The following is an 11821-nucleotide window of genomic DNA, read 5'->3' as shown; positions in this document are numbered from 1 at the left end:
ACTAGGAGGAAGAGTGGGTGGCCTTCTGGGTCTTCTAGTCACAGATGTACAGATCTCATGTCAGCTGCCCAGTGGCTATGTCTTAACCAATCCTTGATTGCAGCAAAATTTGAAAATGATCTATGAGGACAAAGGAAAATTGTTTGAATAAAGAAAAATATTCACTTTTTAGAAAAGTGAACATACATATATATAATTTTAATACTAGAAAAGGACTTTAGTGATCGTGTTTATTTCACCCAAAGTGGTTGCATCTCAGTCAAGTTACAGGGCAAAGGTCTCAGCCCGTTTCTGGAGCATCTTCCCCCACTGCTGGTGAAGGCCCTGTGGACACTTTGCAGTCGAGGCGGGTTAAGAACTAGTGCATTGCCAAGGCTGTTTGTTTTTGGGTCCTCAAGGGATGAGGAATAAACTTCAGGGTTTGAGGCTGGGGTTCAGAAGTGGTGCTCTGGCCTCAGAAAATAAAAGACAGGTGAGAGGCTAGAAATGACAATCTGTTGCCCCATTTAGAGCAAGCTACCTGAAAATACCTGATTTATTTTTTTTAAATAGAAAAACTTCCCACATTGCACTAGCTAAACAGCCCATACTTCCATCACCTGTGTGTTTTCAGAAGTCTCTTGTTCCAACTGAAGGAAATATAAAGAAGAGATGAGAATGTCCAATGAATAGACTCCATATCACAGAGGAGGGTAACCAGGTGTACAATGGAGTCTCAGCTTACAAAGCCCCCGGGAGGCTCTGTCCAAGTACATCTCGACTGGACCACGTGCCATGCTGGACTCTCATGTGCCCTTCCCGAGTAGTTGCTAAAATTTCAAACTTTTTGACCTAAAATGGCAAATGTGGCATCTGTGAAATTCTTTGGGTATTGTAATAAAAGTCACCAGGGGTAGCAAGATTTGGGGAGGTTCCCAGGCCAAATCCCTCGTGCAGGTTGGGGCTTAGATTTGATAAACTAGAATTTATATACAACACCCACTACATGCTGGTCGTCACCACTGTGGAAGAGACAGACCCTGACCTCAAGGAGCTGAACAGTTAGGGAGAGTGAGGTTATCAGGGAGGGCTTCCAGGAAGAAGTTAAAGCAGATGGCTAGAGCAGCTAGTCAATAAGGGAAGAAGAAGAGGTGAGCATCTTAGCAGAGACTAGCTCATCAGCAACCCTGAGAAAAGACCCTGTGGTTACAGACCCAGTAGAAGTCACTGGGTCCAGGTGTTGGGAGATGAAGCTGGTCAAGAGGTAGATTTTCAGGATAAAGGAGCCACTGGGAGTGCAGTGAACAGACTGTTTTTGTTCTGTTACTGTAAAACAAACCACCCAGAAACCCAATGGCTGGGAAGGAACATCTTTCACATGATTCCGCCTGGACTTAGCTGTGTGGTTTTCACGTGGAGGTCTATATCTGTGCTTGAGACATCTGCAGGTTTGAGTGAACTGGACATCTGCAAAGGCTCACTCACATGGCTGGCTGCAGATGCTGGTGTTGCTGGACGTTCAACTTGGGCTATTGACCAGAGCACCTGCCCAGGGCCTCCCCATGGCTTGGGCTTCCCACAGCATTGATACTGGGGGAAATACATATATACTGCAATTCAGTGTTTTAAGTTTGCCAACTTGGAAGGTGTATATATACAGCTTTAAACCCTGAATTTCACAAATGTTCATGATTATCTCTTTGTTAATAAGTTAATAAGAAAAATAATTTCCAGGAGACTTGGTCTCTTTTCTCCAGTAATACAGCTTAAACATTCCATAATTCACATGTTTAAGATTGTTTTATTTACACTTTCAACAAGTATTCATTGGGCACCATTTATGAGGCAGTGCTGTGCTGCCAACACAAAAGTGAAGCAAATACTCATGACCCCTTCCTCTGTAGCTCATGTTCCCATTGAAAAGCAAATCAAAGCCTGGCACAGACCCATGGGTAAGTGCAGCACTAGGGAGGTCTCAAAGGAGCCCAGGGACAGTCAGGGCACACACCAGGGACATGCCACCCTCCAGGGTCAGAGTAGGTGTAAGCAGGGGCCATCTGATCCCAATTTCAAGCGTTCATAGTTGCCATATCTTGGAAAGGGCATGAGAGGGCAGTTTCTCTTTGCGCTGTATTATTTCAATTTTTAGGTAATGGACCTTCATTATTTTCACAAGATAAGAGATTCCAAAAGTATGCAGTTCAAGAAAAAAGTTAAAGAATTGACAAGAAGGAGGAGGAGGAAGAGGTGGAGAAACAGAGGGTCCTTAGATAACTTGATGAAGGCGAGTCTCCCATTTGGGGACTGATGTTCCTGAGATCTGTGCAGATGCTGCTCAGTGGGTCCATCACACAGCACAGGCGTGAGGAAGCAGCACCGCCCAGCTGGACTCCAGGGTGCTCCAGGCACCTCTCAGTCACACACAACCTCTCTGAGGATGGTGGCTGTTGGCTCCAATTGACCATTCCCTGGCAAGAGAAACAGGGAGGGGGTTTTGCTAAGCGCTTAAGGAGGGATGGACAATGAGGGGATAGACCAGGGACAGTGTTCTAATGAGACTGCTTTAGTGAGGACGCAGAGTGACTCTGCTCAGAACTCCAGAACACTTGCTCCCTTCAGCTGCCCCACTCCCCACAACCATGCACACTCCCCTCATCCCAACCTGGGGCAGCATGTTGAGCACTTAACAGAACTGCCATTTCTGTGGCTTTTTCATCCCTTTCCTTTCCCTCCATATTCAGGAAGAACAACAGATTACTAATCACCCACACTCAGGGAAGTCCAATATAAGTAGGAGCAAGAGCAAATCCCGAGCTTTGGGTTGTTAATTCTTCTGAAAAACCATAGCAGAGACTTCCTGTTTCCATTACAACGTGGAAGGAGTTTTGAAGTTGTAACCATCCACTCACAAGTAAAAAGCTGAACAAATTGAAAAATCAACAACTCTTCTTAGAATCGTCAGACAAGTGAAGACACACAGCAAACCACTGCCTTAATAATTAGAGAAATGAATGTCAAGAATCACAGCTTACAGAAGGAGAAATTTATGAGCAGAGATTTCCACAGGAACAAGTGCTTAGTAAGGAAAACCAAGCTGTAACTGAGGAATTGCCACAGGTCCATGTGGACAAGTCTGAGAGTTAAAATTCTAGGAGTTGTGCCTTAGAGGGGCTCCTCAAGTTGTAGAGCTCCAATAGCTCTACCAGGTTCTCAAAGTAGAAATCTAAGACAAATTCCCTCATGATTCAGGTATGTGTGGTGGGGCGGGAAGGGGCGTCATGATTTGAAAATATGCCAGAGCATTCTGTTCTTCTTAACGAGGCCTCTCCTCAAGAAAAACTTTTTTTTTTTTTTTTTTTTTTTTTGAGACGGAGTCTTGCCCTGTCTCCCAGGCTGGAGTGCAGTGGTGCGGTCTCGGCTCACTGCAACCTCTGCCTCCCGGTTTCAAGGGATTCTCATGCCTCAGCCTCCTGAGTAGCTAGGATTAGAGGCGTGCGCCACCACACTTAGCAAATTTTTGTATTTTTAGTAGAGACAGAGTTTGACCGGGCTTAGTAGAGCTTAGTTTGACCGGGCTTTAGTAGAGACATGTTGGCCGGGCTGGTCTTGAAGTCCTGACCTCAAGTGATTCTCCCATCTTGGCTTCCCAATGTGCTGGGATTACAGGCATGAGCCACCACGCTTAGCCATTTTTTTTTTTTTTAAGTCAAAGCTGACCTATTGGGGTTTCATCAAAACCTAACTGAGCTGGGGGATGGAAATACCCAACTGCAGCCTGCTTCAGCCTTCCATATGGAGAAGGGTAATAATCAACTCCAGTTCACTCTAGCCATCCTGTCTCACCTAAAAATGGAAAACCCGAGAAGCGCTTGTGAATTCCACAGCCCAGGGACATGGTTAGGTTGATTAAAAGACTGCGACCCACTCATAGGACTAAGGAATACTTCTCCTCCCTCTACATATTTCCAGCGCATTCCCAAAGGCTTATTTACCAGTGTTCCTTTTACCTGGTACACCATAACCCTCTTTCTAAAGAATATTAAAAGGTATACTAAAAGGCAAAAGTCACAACTAGAAGAGGCAAAGCAAGCATCAGAACCAGAATCAGATATGCCATGAATGTCAGAAACATCAGACCAGGAATTTAAAATAACTATGACTTATAATAAGGGCTAATAGATCAAATGACACCATGCAACAACAGACAGAGAAGGTAGAGAGTAAGTGGAAAATTCCAAGCATCAAAAAGTAATGCTAATTCGGCCGGGCGCGGGGGCTCACGCCTGTAATCCCAGCACTTTGGGAGGCCGAGGTGGGTGGATCACGAGGTCAGGAGATCGAGACCATCCTGGCTAACACGGTGAAACCCCGTCTCTACTAAAAATACAAAAAATTAGCCGGGCGTGGTGGGCCCCTGTGGTCCCAGCTACTCGGGAGGCTGAGGCAGGAGAATGAACCTGGGAGGCAGAGCTTGCAGTGAGCCAAGATCGTGCCACTGCACTCCAGCCTGGGTGACAGAGTGAGACTCTGTCTCAAAAAAAAAAAAAAAAAAAAAAAAAAAAAAGTAATGCTAATTTTTAGCAAACTAGGAACGGAGGGGAACTTCCTCTCCTTGATAAAGAACATCTATAACAAACCTGTAGATAACATGATTTTGACAAAATAAAATCTTCATTACTAAGATCAGGAGCGAGGCAAAAATGTCCCCTTTCACCACTCCTTTTCAGCATAGTACTGGACGTCTTAGATAATGCAATAAAACATGAAAAATAAATATATGTTTATAGATTAGCAAGGAAGAAATAAAATTGTCTTTGTTTGCAGATGACCTAGAGAATCCAGAAGAATCAACAAAAACCTGTTGGAACTAATAAGTGGTTACAGCAATGTTCTAGGATACAAGATTAATGTCCAAAAGTCATTTGCTTTCCTATATATTGGCAATGAACAAGTGGAATTTGAAATGAAAACACAATACCATTTATGCAAGCACCACACAAATGAAATAATTAGGTATCAATCTAACAACAAATGTATAAGATTTATATGAGGAAAATGACAAAACCCCAATGAAACAAATCAAAGAGCTAAAAGGATATCTCATGTTAATTAATAAGAAGACTCAATATTAGCAGGACTTTATTTTTTTTTCCCATTTCATTTATAGACTCTGCAATTTCAATCAAAATTCTTGCAATTAGTTTGGCAATTAGTTCTGCAGTTTGCAGAACAAACTGATTCTAAATTTGTTACGGAGAGGTAAGAATCTAGAATAACTAACACAACACTGAAGGAGAACAAATTCAGAGGACATAGACTGCAGGGTTTCCAGACTTCCTATAAAGCTACAATAAACAAAAAATAATGATTTTGGAGAATGAATAGACAAATTATCCATGGGACAAAAGTGAGCTCAGAAACAGACCCACGTAAATATACTCAACTGATCTTTTACTAAGGAGCAAAGGCAATACAATGGAGAAAAGATAGTCTTTTTTTTTTTGCTGGAACAACTTGGCATCCACTTTCAAAAACATGAATCTAGACACAGACATTTCATGCTTCACAAAATTAATATAGATCATACATCCAAATGTAAAACACCAAACTATAAAACTCTTAGAGGATAACATAGGAGGAAATCTAGATTACCTTGGGTATGGCGATGGCTTTTTAGATACAATACTAAAGTACAATCCATGAAATAAATAATTGATAAGCTGGACTTTAGTAGAATTAAAAACTACTCCATGAAAGACACAGACAAGAGAATAATCAGACAAGCCACTGACTGGGAGAAAATATTTGCAAAAGAAACATCTGGGCCAGGCACAGTGGCTCACGCCTGTAATCCCAGCACTTTGGGAGGCCAAGGCGGGTGGATCACGAGGTCAGGATATCGAGACCACCCTGGGTAACATGGTGAAACCCCGTCTCTACTAAAAATACAAAAAATTAGCCGGGCATGGTGGCAGGTGCCTGTCGTCCCAGCTACTCGGGAGGCTGAGGCAGGAAAATGGCGTGAACCTGGGAGGCAGAGCTTGCAGTGAGCCAAGATCGTGCCACTGCACTCCAGCCTGGGCGACAGAGCGAGATTCCATCTCAAATAAAATAAAATAAAATAAAAATTAAAAAATAAAGAAACATCTGATAATACCATTCAGGACATAGGCACGGGCAGAGATTCCATAATGAAAACATCAAAAGCAATTGCAACAAGAGCAAAACTTGACAAATGGGATCTAATTAAACTAAAGAGCTTCTGCACAGTAAAAGAAACTATCATCAGAGTAAACAGACAACCTACAGAGTGGGAGAAAATTTTTGCAATCTATCCATATGACAAAGGTCTAATATCCAGAATCTATGAAGAACTTAAACAAATTTACAAGAAAAAACTAACAACCCCATTAAAAAGTGGGCAAAGGACATGAACAGATATTTCTCAAAAGAAGACATTTATGCAGCCAACAAACATATGAAAAAAAGCTCAACATCGCTGATCATTAGAGAAATGCAAATCAAAATCACAATGAGATATCATCTCATGCCAGTTGGAATGGCGATTATCAAAAAGTCAAGAAACAACAGACTCTGGCAAGGCTGTGGAGAAATAGGAACACTTTTACACTGTTGGTGGGAATGTAAATTAGTTCAACCATTGTAGAAGACAGTGTGGCGATTCCTCAAAGATCTAGAACCAGAAATACCATTTGACCCAGCAATCCCATTACTGGGTATATACCCCCAAAAATATAAATCATTCTATTATAAAGATACATGCATGCATATGTTCACTGCAGCACTATTCACAACAGCAAAGACATGGAATCAACTCAAATGCCCACCAATGATAGGCTGGATTAAAAAAAGTTGTACATATACATCATGGAATACTATACAGCCATAAAAAGGAATGAGATCACATCCTTTGCAGGGACATGGATGAAGCTGGAAGCCATTATCCTTAGCAAACTAGCACAAGAACAGAAAACCAAACACTGCATGTTCTCACTTAAAGTGTGAGCTGAACAATGAGAACACATGGTCACAGGGAGGAGAGCAACTCACTCTGGGGCCTGTCAGGGGGGTGGGAGGAGGGAGAGCATCAGAAAGAATAGCTAACGGATTCTGGGTTTAATACCTAGGTGATCAGTTGATAGGTGCAGCAAACCACCACGGTACACATTTACCTATGTAACAAACCTGCACATCCTGCACATGAATCCCATAACTTAAAATAAAATAAAACGTTTTAAAAAAGGAAATATAGGCTAGGCACAGTGGCTCACACCTATAATCCCAGCACTTTGGGAGGCCAAGGCAGGTGGATCACATGAGGTCAGGGGTTTGAGACCAGCCTAGCCAACATGATGAAACCCCATCTCTACTAAAAATACAAAAAATTAGCTGGGTGTGGTTGTGGGCACCTTTAATCCCAGCTACTCCAGGGGCTGAGGCAGGAGAATTGCTTGAACTAACTCAGGAGGTGGAGGTTGCAGTGAGCCAAGACAGTGCCACTGCATTCCAGCCTGGGCAGCAAGAGTGAAACTCCATCTTAAAAAAAAAAGAAAAGAAAATATAAAAAGGGCTCTTGAAATTCAGCCATAAGAAGAACAACCCAATTACATAATGGACAATTGTCTTGAACAGACACTTTACCAAATATATGGGTGGCAAATGAGCATATGAAGAGATGCTCCATGTCATATTTCATCATGGAGATGCCAATGAAAACAACAATGAGATAACACTACACACATACCATGATGGCCAAAATCCAAAACACCAACAATGCCAAATATTGGTGAGGATGTGGAGGAAAGAAAGTCTCATTTATCGCTGTTTGGAATGCAAAATGGTACAACCTTTTTGGAAGACAGTTTGGAAGTTTTTTAAAAAAATAAATCTTAACATAATCTTACCACACAATCCAGCAATCCCACTCATTAGTATTTACCCAAATGAATTGAAAACTGTGTCCACACAAAAACCTGTATAATGGTGAGTGGTGACTATCTGGGCCATGGCACAGGTGGTAAAAGAATTTACCAAGGCAATTGTAGGTAAAGAAAGGCAGATTTACTAGAGAAAGTAGGAACATATGTTGCAAGGGTGCAACAGGCAGGGCAGCAAGAGAGGAGCTGATTGCCAGGAGACAAAAGCTTACCGCGGATTTTGTGGAATGGTGTTTGTGCTGGGTGCTGAAGTGGGCTTTGTGCAGTGCTGATAACGCCAAAATTGCAGTGAGCTCATTTGCATTTTTCTATCAGCCAAGGGTCTGGTGATAGCTGGGTGCAGGAAGATTGTAAGTTATTTGTGCAGGAGGACTGTGCGTCCTGGACCATGAAGAAAAGGCAAACTCATAGCTTATCTGCTTTCTTTTTTTGCTTTCCCTCCATCCTGCCAGCCTGACTACCCTTTCCCAATTAGGACTCCACGATCTGCACAAGAACATTTATAACAGCTGTATTCATAATTGCCCAAACTTGGAAGTAATCAAGAAGTCCTTCAGTAAGTGAATGGATAAATAAATGTAGTAAATCCAGCCAATGAAATATTATTCAGCCATAAAAAGAAATGAGTTCTTAAGTCATGAAAAGATATGAAGGAAACTTAAATGTGTATTACTAATGAAAGAATCCAGGCTACATACTGTATTCCAACTATATATCTTTCTGGGAAAGGCAAAACTATGGAAACAGTGAAATCATCAGTCGTTGCCAGAGATTAGGAAGTAGGAAGGGCTGAATAGGGAGTGCATAGAAGATTTTTAGGTCAGTGAAACTATTCTGTGCGATACTATAATGGTGAATACATGTCCTCATACATTTGTCGAAACCCATCGAATGCGCAACACCAAGAGTGAACCCTAGTGTTTATTATGAACTTTGGATGATAATGGTGAGTCACTGTAGGTTCTTGGACTGTAGGAAATGGACTACTCTGGTGCATATGTTGATAGTGGTGGAGGAGGAGAGGTTGTAGGGGTTTGGAGAAGAAGGGCATGGAACTTCCTGTTCTTTCCACCCAATTTTGATAAGAACAAAACTTAGCTCTTAAAAATTATGTTTATTAATTTTAAAAACAAAGAATATCTAATTTTTTACAAATTGCTCTAATTTCATAGAATTGCACATTAAAAATATGAGATACTACACAAAAGAAATTATAGCAGTGCTTTAGACAGGAAAGGGGCATGAGAGAACTTTCTGGAATAACAGTAATGTTGTATATCTTGATAGTGACTTGGGTCATACTGGTATATGCAATTGTCAAAACTCAAAGAACATACACCTCAGATTTGTGCATTTCAATCAATGTAAATTTTATGGTAAAACTAGGATTTTAAAACAAGTATTAAACCCTTGTTAATGATATGCACGCTAAAGTATTTAGGAGGAAGCACTACCTGCAAATTTCTTGAAAACACGTGAAAAATAACATCAACTAATGGACAGATAGAGGCAAAAATAGATCTATAGATGTGAATTAAAACAAAGATTAAAATGTTAATGATAAAATCTTGGAGGTAGATATATGGTATTCACTTTAAAAATTCTGTCAACTTTATTGTATGTTTGAATATTTGCATAATATAATGTTAGGGGAAAATTGCAGCAGAGATAATATTCTAAATAGCTAAAAAAATTTCTTTCAGAAGACCAGACTCATTGAGAGAGAAAAAATTATTTTTGTTTCGTTGTTCGTTGGCTTGTTTTTTAATTCTGGCAGCGGCAGAGGAACTCTGACTCCTGGGATGCAGAAAAATTGTCTGTTGGAGCCCCGTGAAGGAGGTGGGGGACCGCTGCAAAGGCAAGGAAGAGGACGAGGATGAGGACGTCTGGGGTAACTGGGATGATGGTGATGACAGGAAAAAGAAAAAAGAGGAAGCAGAAGTAAACATTTTAGAAAAGAAAAAACTAACAGAGAAGATAAAAGAAAGAACGGCAACAGAAGAAAGGGCAGGAAGAAATTAAAAAGGGGTTAGAAGAACCTGAAGAACTCCAGCTGCTAACACCAGAGGAACAATTAGCAGATAAACCGCAGCTGGAGAAATCACAGGAAGAGTCAGACATGGAATTAGCAAAGGCAACTTTTGGTGTTAAGACTACTGTATGTGGATCGGATGCTGTAAACCCATCTTCAAGGGATGACCTTACAGAGTTTGGAAAGTTACTAAAAGATAAAATTACACAAAATAAAAAGTCACTATATTATGCCAGTTTTTTGGAAGTCTTAGTTGGAGATGTGTGTATGTCATTGGAAACTGATGACTTGAAAAAGGTTCTCAATACATTGTGCTTTGAAGTGAAAATCAGAAGCAAGCAGAGCCAAGCCAAAAAGAAGAACAAAGGTATGGTTCCTGGAGGGAGATTAAAAGCCACCATGACAAATGATCTGGTAAATTATGGTGGTGATGATGCAGGGTATGCACAAGACTATGAAAATGTCATGTGACATTGCATCTTTTCCTGGTGTCATCTTTGTGTTGCCCACGACCCCTTCAACGCACAGCACAACTTCCTTTCCTTTCAGTTCTGCCAAATGCTACAATCCAAAGTGCAGTCTCTTTCGTGCTGGTTATTTAACCCCTTGACACTTAGGTGTTAACGTGCAAATGAGGGAGCTTGGATCTTGCTGCCAAGGGGTTAAAATCAGGAACCTCAATTGCTACTAAATCATAGTCCAAAACAAAGCAAACCTAATAATGTCATTTTTGGTTTCAGATTTCATAGCGGCAGTCACTGAAAATTGGAAACAAAAGGCTGCAACATGACAAAATAAATAGTGTAGTACTCAACAGCACTATTCAGTAATACAGCCTTAACCATACCTCCTTGAACTACTTCATAACTTGTCAAGAAAAGCAGCTGCAGCAAGGGCATGTGGCATGCACCTAGTATGAAAATTGCTTTGTCTTAAAATTGAATGTGAGGCTATTAAAAATACATTGTGAAGAAGACTGCTTATTCCAGAGTGAAGATACTGTGGCTGAAAAGCACTAGTTTGATTAAAATTAAATGACCAAAGCCTTCCAACTTTGAATCTGAAGAGGGTAAGCCTCTCCATTATAACATCACATGTTGTGGATTCTCTTGAGTACAAAGACTGTCTAGTTACTGAAACCACCTTTGTAAAATTATGACTGAGACAGTGAAAGAGATCTAACTTAATTGATTCCATCCTGCTTCTAACCTCCAAGCTGTCCTTGTTCATTCTTGGGTGTAGGCTGAAGTAACTTTGGGAGAAACTTAGTTTATAGTTTAAAACAAAGACGATAACAGCCCTATCCCAAAGCAGACTTCCTCCTTGCCTGGGGACTACTGCCTTTGCAGGACTAACATTAGCCACAAGATTAGAAATTATGGTTTAGGAGTCATGCAGCTGGAGGCTGCAAGATTCTGACCCTCCCTAACCTGTTCCTAAGATCAGTGCGTGAGATATTTTGCAGCCCCTGCACTAATGAATCAGCTGGCACCACCCGATTAATAAACTGTCTCATCTGACCTTGTGGCCCAACCCAGGAACTGACTCAGCACAAGAAGACAGCTTCGACTCCCTATGATTTCTTCTCTGACCAATCAGCAGTCTTGGCTCATTGGCCTCTCCCCACCCACCAAGTTGTCCTTAAAAACTATGCTCCCCAAGTGCTCTTGGGGGAGACTAATTTGAGTGATAATACAGCTCTGGTCTCCCACACAGCCGGTTCTTTGTGAATTACTCTTTCTCTATTGCCATTCCCCTGTCTTGAGAAATTGGCTCTGTCTAAACAGTGGGCAAGGTGAACCCCTTGGGCGGTAACATTACTTATCAAACTATTTCTACTGATGAAGTGCTT

The 11821-nt window shown here is 41.2% G+C and overlaps 1 pseudogene; it reads left to right on the top strand.

Moving 5' to 3' along the window:
- The first annotated feature begins 8005 nt into the window (after positions 1 to 8005).
- LOC100614644 (eukaryotic translation initiation factor 3 subunit J-like) lies at positions 8006 to 10830 on the top strand (annotated as a pseudogene).
- Positions 10831 to 11821: the final 991 nt, after the last annotated feature.

The sequence above is a fragment of the Pan troglodytes genome, chromosome 11, assembly GCF_028858775.2.
Source record: "Pan troglodytes isolate AG18354 chromosome 11, NHGRI_mPanTro3-v2.0_pri, whole genome shotgun sequence".
NCBI classification, from domain to species: Eukaryota; Metazoa; Chordata; class Mammalia; order Primates; family Hominidae; genus Pan; species Pan troglodytes.
Note: the sequence above shows the minus strand (reverse complement) of the source record. Positions and strands in the feature narration are given on the sequence as shown.